The sequence below is a fragment of the Bombina bombina genome, chromosome 12 (assembly GCF_027579735.1).
Source record: "Bombina bombina isolate aBomBom1 chromosome 12, aBomBom1.pri, whole genome shotgun sequence".
NCBI lineage: Eukaryota > Metazoa > Chordata > Amphibia > Anura > Bombinatoridae > Bombina > Bombina bombina.
Genome location: NC_069510.1, coordinates 125,492,723 through 125,504,407, shown reverse-complemented (window position 1 = coordinate 125,504,407; position 11,685 = coordinate 125,492,723). Strand labels below are relative to the sequence as shown.

At 39.1% G+C, this 11,685-nt stretch overlaps 1 long non-coding RNA gene across 1 annotated transcript; it reads left to right on the top strand.

The window, feature by feature from the left end:
* The first annotated feature begins 259 nt into the window (after positions 1-259).
* Positions 260-11,436, top strand: LOC128642766 (uncharacterized). The gene is made up of 3 exons (XR_008399704.1): positions 260-339; positions 3,875-3,905; positions 11,398-11,436. It is a non-coding gene; the product is annotated as an uncharacterized LOC128642766 (long non-coding RNA).
* The last annotated feature ends 249 nt before the right edge of the window (positions 11,437-11,685 follow it).

The window sequence follows — 11,685 nt, the reverse complement described above, 5'->3', positions numbered from 1 at the left end:
AGGTACCATACATTACACACACACACACACACACACAGGTACCATACATTACACACACACACACACAGGTACCATACATTACACACACACAGTACACAGGTACCATACATTACACACACAGTACACAGGTACCATAAATTACACATATACGCACATACACAGTACACAGGTACCATACATTACACACACACACAGTACACAGGTACTATACATTACACATATACACACACACAGTACACAGGCACCATACATTACACACACACAGTACACAGGTACCATACATTACACATACACACACACACAGGTACTATACATTACACACACACACACAGTACACAGGTACCATACATTACACACACACACACACACACACAGTACACAGGTACCATACATTACACACACACACACACACAGTACACAGGCACCATACATTACACACACACAGTACACAGGTACCATACATTACACATACACACACACAGAGTACACAGGTACCATGCATTACACATATACACACACACAGTACACAGGTACCATACATTACACATACACAAAGTAACCATACATTACACATACACACACACAGTACACAGGTACCATACATTACACAGGTACCATACATTACACATACACACACACACAGTACACAGGTACCATACATTACACATATATACACACACACACACACCATACATTACACATACACACACACAGTACACAGGTACCATACATTACACATACACACACACACACAGTACACATGTACCATACATTACACATACACACAGTACACAGGTACCATACATTACACACACACACAGTACACAGGTACCATACATTACACACACACACACACAGTACACAGGTACCATACATTACACATACACACAGTAACCATACATTACACATACACACACACAGTACACAGGTACCATACATTACACAGGTACCATACATTACACATACACACACACACAGTACACAGGTACCATACATTACACATATATACATACACACACACCATACATTACACATACACACACACAGTACACAGGTACCATACATTACACATACACACACACACAGTACACATGTACCATACATTACACATACACACAGTACACAGGTACCATACATTACACACACACACACAGTACACAGGTACCATACATTACACACACACACACAGTACACAGGTACCATACATTACACATATATACATTACACATACACAAACAGGTACTATACATTACACATACACACACAGGTACCATACATTACACATATACAAACACACACAGTACACAGGTACCATACATTACATAGGTACCATACATTACACATACACACACAGAGTACACAGGTACCATACATTACACATACACACACAGAGTACACAGGTACCATACATTACACATACACAGCACACAGGTGCCATACATTACACATACACACAGTACACAGGTACCATACATTACACATACACACAGTAACCATACATTATACATACACACACACACAGTACACAAGTACCATACATTACACATACACACAGTAACCATACATTATACATACACACACACACAGTACACAAGTACCATACATTACACATACACACACACAGTACACAGGTACCATACATTACACATACACACACACAGTACACAGGTTCCATACATTACACATACACACACACAGTACACAGGTACCATACATTAAACATACACAATACACACACACAATACACAGGTACCATACATTACACACACAGTACACAGGTACCATACATTACACATATATACACACACACACAGAGTACACAGGTACCATACATTACACACACACACACACACAGTACACAGGTACCATACATTACACACACACACACACACACACACAGTACACAGGTACCATACATTACACATATACACACACACAGTACACAGGTACCATACATTACACATACACACACACAGTACACAGGTACCATACATTACACATACACACAGTAACCATACATTATACACACACACACACACACACACACACAGTACACAGGTACCATACATTACACATATACACACACACAGTACACAGGTACCATACATTACACATACACACACACACAGTACACAGGTACCATACATTACACATATACACACACACAGTACACAGGTACCATACATTACACATACACAAAGTAACCATACATTACACATACACACACACAGTACACAGGTACCATACATTACACATACACACACACACACACAGTACACAGGTACCATACATTACACACACACACAGTACACAGGTACCATACATTACACACACACACAGTACACAGGTACCATACATTACACACACACACACAGTACACAGGTACCATACATTACACATATATACATTACACATACACAAACAGGTACTATACATTACACATACACACACAGGTACCATACATTACACATACACACACAGGTACCATACATTACACATATACAAACACACACAGTACACAGGTACCATACATTACATAGGTACCATACATTACACATACACACACAGAGTACACAGGTACCATACATTACACATACACACACAGAGTACACAGGTACCATACATTACACATACACAGCACACAGGTGCCATACATTACACATACACACAGTACACAGGTACCATACATTACACATACACACAGTAACCATACATTATACATACACACACACACAGTACACAAGTACCATACATTACACATACACACACACAGTACACAGGTACCATACATTACACATACACACACACACAGTACACAGGTTCCATACATTACACATACACACACACAGTACACAGGTACCATACATTACACATACACAATACACACACACAATACACAGGTACCATACATTACACACACACACACACAGTACACAGGTACCATACATTACACATACACACACACACACACAGAGTACACAGGTACCATACATTACACACACACACACACACACAGTACACAGGTACCATACATTAAACATACACACAGTAACCATACATTATACACACACACACACACACAGTACACAGGTACCATACATTACACACACACACAGAGTACACAGGTACCATACATTACACATATACACACACACAGTACACAGGTACCATACATTACACATACACACAGTAACCATACATTATACATACACACACACACAGTACACAAGTACCATACATTACACATACACACACACAGTACACAGGTACCATACATTACACACACACACACACACAGTACACAGGTACCATACATTACACACACACACACACACAGTACACAGGTACCATACATTACACATACACACACACAGTACACAGGTACCATACATTACACATACACACTCACAGTACACAGGTACCATACATTACACACACACACACAGTACACAGGTACGATACATTACACATATATACACACACACAGTACACAGGTACCATACATTACACATACACACACACAGTACACAGGTACCATACATTACACACACACATACACACACACAGTACACAGGTACCATACATTACACATACACACACACACAGTACACAGGTACCATACATTACACATACACACAGTACACAAGTACCATACATTATACATACACACACACACAGTACACAAGTACCATACATTACACATACACACACACAGTACACAGGTACCATACATTACACACACACACATACACACACACAGTACACAGGTACCATACATTACACATACACACACACAGTACACAGGTACCATACATTACACATACACACAGAGTACACAGGTACCATACATTACACACACACACACAGTACACAGGTACCATACATTACACACACACAGTACACAGGTACCATACATTACACACACACACAGTACACAGGTACCATACATTACACATATATACACACACACAGTACACAGGTACCATACATTACACATATACACACACACAGAGTACACAGGTACCATACATTACACATACACACACACAGTACACAGGTACCATACATTACACACACACACACACAGTACACAGGTACCATACATTACACATACACACACACACAGTACACAGGTACCATACATTACACATATATACACACACACAGTACACAGGTACCATACATTACACATATACGCACACACACAGTACACAGGTACCATACATTACACATATATACACACACACAGTACACAAGTACCATACATTACACATATACACACACACAGTACACAGGTACCATACATTACACATATATACACACACACAGTACACAGGTACCATACATTACACATATATACACACACACAGTACACAGGTACCATACATTACACATATATACACACACACACACACACACACACACACAGTACACAGGTACCATACATTACACATATACACACACACAGTACACAGGTACCATACATTACACATATACACACACACAGTACACAGGTACCATACATTACACATATATACACACACACAGTACACAGGTACCATACATTACACATATATACACACACACAGTACACAGGTACCATACATTACATATATATACACACACACACACACACACACACACACACACACACAGTACACAGGTACCATACATTACACATATATACACACACACACACACACACACACACAGTACACAGGTACCATACATTACACATATATACACACACACAGTACACAGGTACCATACATTACACATATATACACACACACACAGTACACAGGTACCATACATTACACATATATACACACACACAGTACACAGGTACCATACATTACACATATATACACACACACACACAGTACACAGGTACCATACATTACACATATATACACACACACACACACACACACAGTACACAGGTACCATACATTACACATATACACACACACAGTACACAGGTACCATACATTACACATATATACACGCACACAGTACACAGGTACCATACATTACACATATATACACACACACAGTACACAGGTACCATACATTACACATATATACACACACACAGTACACAGGTACCATACATTACACATATATACACACACACAGTACACAGGTACCATACATTACACATACACACAGAGTACAGAGGTACCATACATTACACATATACACACACACAAGGAAGAGCAAGGTCTCTAGCACTTAAAATACTTTATTTTGCACAGTCAGCGACGTTTCGGGGTCACAGCCCCTTATTCATGCTTGGTAGTTAGATATAGGCCTATTAGCTCTTTAAATACCTTAAGTTTGGCGCCATTTCCACTCTAACTGGGAGAAGGGCTCCCTCTAATGGCCAAAATTATGCATGCACCAACATTTATAAATACATTGTAACTAAAATCACAATGTTACAAAACATATAATTACACAAGTTCATAGAAACAAACTTTCTTAAAACAATTCATGAAAATACTAAAAACATATCAGAGCTAGAATGAATTACAGAGAATGTGAATAACAGGGATAGAGAGATATGTGTTTAACTCTCAAGGAGCAGACTACAAGAGACATTAGAAAAAACAACTCAAGTCAAAGTCCCTATTGAGACCTTTTGGTGTCATACTATCTTATTTATGCACCCACCACATCTCTCTTTGTTTTAGTAAACGTTCCCTATCAATACCTCTTCTATTAGGGGGAATATGGTCAATGACCTGCCCCCTTAGTTGGCTGATGTTATGTCCTTTTTCTAAAAAAATTATTGGACAATGGAGCCTCTTTATTTTTGCATCTGATGTTAGACATGTGCTGCCTTATACGATCTCTCACCTTACGGGTGGTCTCCCCTATATAGATAAAGGCACATGGACACTTTATGAGATACACAACATGGGTGGTTTCACAAGTATAATACCCCTTGATTGCAAACTTTTTCCCACTATGTGGATGATGAAAAAATACTCCTTTTATTACTGCATGACAACTCATGCAATTCAAGCAAGGGAAAGTCCCCATGTTCTTTTTGCTCAACAAGAGTTGTCTACTTTGTATATTGGATCCTACATCTGTATGAACTAGTTGATCTCTTAAGCTTTTGACCCTTTTATGTGCCATTATAGGTGGTTCCTGTAGTTGTACAATATTAGTATTACACTCTTTGAGTATATGCCAGTTTTTACATATCAAACCGGATATCTTATTACTTAAAGGGCTGTACTGACTAACAAAAACCAGACTATTTTCCTTGGGGTTTTTATCCCTGATGTCACCTACAGTCTCCATAGTATGCTCCAAAAGTTTTCTAGGGTATCCCGTCAAACTTTTTAGACATTTCTCTAAACCTCACCTTACATGTCTCCTTATTATCCACAAGCCTGCTGACTCTTAGCAATTGACTCCTAGGTAGGGAGTTCACTAGTGGCCTAGGATGAAAGCTGTTGTACTTTAATATGCTATTTTTGTCAGTCTCCTTCCTATATAGGTCAAATTCAAGTAGGTGTCCTTTTTTGAGAACTAGTTTGTCCAGGAAAGGTATGCTCTCTTCACTATAATTCAATGTGAAGAAAAGATCCCTCACTTCAGAATTGAGCTCTCCCACAAACTGTATAAGGGACTCCACACTGCCCCACCATACGCCAAAAATATTGTCTATATATCTCCACCATATGGCTCCAAATTGTTTGAATAAATCATTCTTATAGACAACACTCTCTTCAAACTCACTCATGAAGAGGTTGGCGTATGATGGGGCTACGTTGGAGCCCATTGCTGTGCCCCTCACCTGGACATACCAGTTGTCCTGAAAAATGAAGTAGTTCCAATAAAGAATAACACTCAGTAAATCCTCAATAAATTTCACTTGACCTTGATTATACCTCCTGTTCACCATCAATGTTTTTCTTATTATGGATATGCCGTTTCATGTTTTATGGACGTGTACAAACTACGTACATCCATAGTGAACAGGAGGAATTTGAATTGTTTTAAGAAAGTTTGTTTCTATGAACTTGTGTAATTATATGTTTTGTAACATTGTGATTTTAGTTACAATGTATTTATAAATGTTGGTGCATGCATAATTTTGGCCATTAGAGAGAGCCCTTCTCCCAGTTAAAGTGGAAATGGCGCCAAATTTAAGGTATTTAAAGATCTAATAGGCCTATATCTAACTACCAAGCATGAATAAGGGGCTGTGACCCCGAAACGTCGCTGACTGTGCAAAATAAAGTATTTTAAGTGCTGAGACCTTGCTCTTCCTTGTGTATACTGTTTCAAGGCTTGGCAGCGCCCTGAGGTCTACCGTGCACTTACCTCTAGATGTGTGCTGTTCCCCTTGTTTCTAATTGTATATACACACACACAGTACACAGGTACCATACATTACACATATACAAACACACACACAGTACACAGGTACCATACATTACACACACACACACACAGTACACAGGTACCATACATTACACATACACACACACAGTACACAGGTACCATACATTACACATATACAAACACACACACAGTACACAGGTACCATACATTACACATATACACACACAGTACACAGGTACCATACATTACACATACACACACACAGTACACAGGTACCATACATTACACATATACAAACACACACACAGTACACAGGTACCATACATTACACATACACACACACACACACACACACACAGTACACAGGTACCATACATTACACATACACACACAGTACACAGGTACCATACATTACACATATATACACATACACACAGTACACAGGTACCATACATTACACATATACACACACACAGTACACAGGTACCATACATTACACATATATACACACACACACAGTACACAGGTACCATACATTACACATATATACACACACACACACACACACACAGTACACAGGTACCATACATTACACATACACACAGTAACCATACATTACACATACACACACAGTACACAGGTACCATACATTACACATATACACACACACACACACACACAGTACATAGATACCATACATTACACACACACAGTACACAGGTACCATACATTACACATATATACACACACAGTACACAGGTACCATACATTACACATACACACAGTAACCATACATTACACATACACACAGTAACCATACATTACACATACACACAGTAACCATACATTACACACACACACAGTACACAGGTACCATACATTACACATATACACACACACACAGTACACAGGTACCATACATTACACACACACACACAGTACACAGGTACCATACATAACACATATACACACACACACACAGTACACAGGTACCATACATTACACATACACACACACACACAGTACACAGGTACCATACATTACACATATACACACAGTAACCATACATTACACATACACACAGTAACCATACATTACACATACACACAGTAACCATACATTACACACACACACACAGTACACAGGTACCATACATTACACATATACACACACACACAGTACACAGGTACCATACATTACACACACACACACACAGTACACAGGTACCATACATTACACATATACACACACACAGTACACAGGTACCATACATTACACATATATACACACACACAGTACACAGGTACCATACATTACACATATATATACACACACACACACAGAGTACACAGGTACCATACATTACACATATACACACACACACAGTACACAGGTACCATACATTACACATATACACACACACACAGTACACAGGTACCATACATTACACATATATACACACACACAGAGTACACAGGTACCATACATTACACATATACACACACACACACACACAGTACACAGGTACCATACATTACACACACACACACACAGTACACAGGTACCATACATTACACATATACACACACACAGTACACAGGTACCATACATTACACATATACACACACACACACACACACAGTACACAGGTACCATACATTACACATATATACACACACACACACACAGTACACAGGTACCATACATTACACATACACACACACACACAGTACACAGGTACCATACATTACACATATACACACACACACACAGTACACAGGTACCATACATTACACACACACACACAGTACACAGGTACCATACATTACACATATACACACACACAGTACACAGGTACCATACATTACACATATACACACACACACACACAGTACACAGGTACCATACATTACACATATATACACACACACACAGTACACAGGTACCATACATTACACATACACACACACACAGTACACAGGTACCATACATTACACATATACACACACACAGTACACAGGTACCATACATTACACATATATACACACACACACACACACACACACAGTACACAGGTACCATACATTACACATACACACAGTAACCATACATTACACATACACACACACACACACACACAGTACACAGGTACCATACATTACACATACACACAGTAACCATACATTACATACACACACACACACAGTACACAGGTACCATACATTACACACACACACACACACACAGTACACAGGTACCATACATTACACATATATACACACACACACACACACAGTACACAGGTACCATACATTACACATACACACAGTAACCATACATTACACATACACACACACACACAGTACACAGGTACCATACATTACACATACACACAGTAACCATACATTACATACACACACACACACACACAGTACACAGGTACCATACATTACACACACACACACACACACAGTACACAGGTACCATACATTACACATATACACACACACACACACACACACAGTACACAGGTACCATACATTACACATACACACAGTAACCATACATTACACATACACACAGTACACAGGTACCATACATTACACATACACACAGTAACCATACATTACATACACACACACACACAGTACACAGGTACCATACATTACACACACACACACAGTACACAGGTACCATACATTACACATATACACACACACACAGTACACAGGTACCATACATTACACATATATACACACACACACACACACACACAGTACACAGGTACCATACATTACACATACACACAGTAACCATACATTACACATACACACACACACACACAGTACACAGGTACCATACATTACACATACACACAGTAACCATACATTACATACACACACAGTACACAGGTACCATACATTACACACACACACACAGTACACAGGTACCATACATTACACATATACACACACAGTACACAGGTACCATACATTACACATACATACACACACACAGGTACCATACATTACACATACACACACACACACAGTACACAGGTTCCATACATTACACATACACACACAGTACACAGGTACCATACATTACACATACATACACACACACAGGTACCATACATTACACATACACACACACACACACAGTACACAGGTACCATACATTACACATACACACACACAGTACACAGGTACCATACATTACACACACACACACACAGTACACAGGTACCATACATTACACATATACACACACACACAGTACACAGGTACCATACATTACACATATACACACACACACACACACACACAGTACACAGGTACCATACATTACACATACACACACACACACAGTACACAGGTACCATATATTAGACATATATACACACACACACACACACACACAGTACACAGGTACCATACATTACACACACACACACAGTACACAGGTACCATACATTACACATATATACACACACACACAGTACACAGGTACCATACATTACACACACACACACAGTACACAGGTACCATACATTACACATACACACACAGTACACAGGTACCATACATTACACATACATACACACACACAGGTACCATACATTACACATACACACACACACACAGTACACAGGTTCCATACATTACACATACACACACAGTACACAGGTACCATACATTACACATACATACACACACACAGGTACCATACATTACACATACACACACACACACACAGTACACAGGTACCATACATTACACATACACACACACAGTACACAGGTACCATACATTACACATACACACACACACACACACACACACAGTACACAGGTACCATACATTACACATATACACACACACACAGTACACAGGTACCATACATTACACATATATACACACACACACACACACAGTACACAGGTACCATACATTACACATACACACACAGTACACAGGTACCATATATTAGACATATATACACACACACACACACACACACAGTACACAGGTACCATACATTACACACACACACACACACAGTACACAGGTACCATACATTACACACACACACAGTACACAGGTACCATACATTAGACATATATACACACACACACACACAGTACACAGGTACCATACATTACACATATACACACACACACAGTACACAGGTACCATACATTACACATATATATACACACACACAGTACACAGGTACCATACATTACACACACACACACACACACAGTACACAGGTACCATACATTACACATACACACACACACACAGTACACAGGTA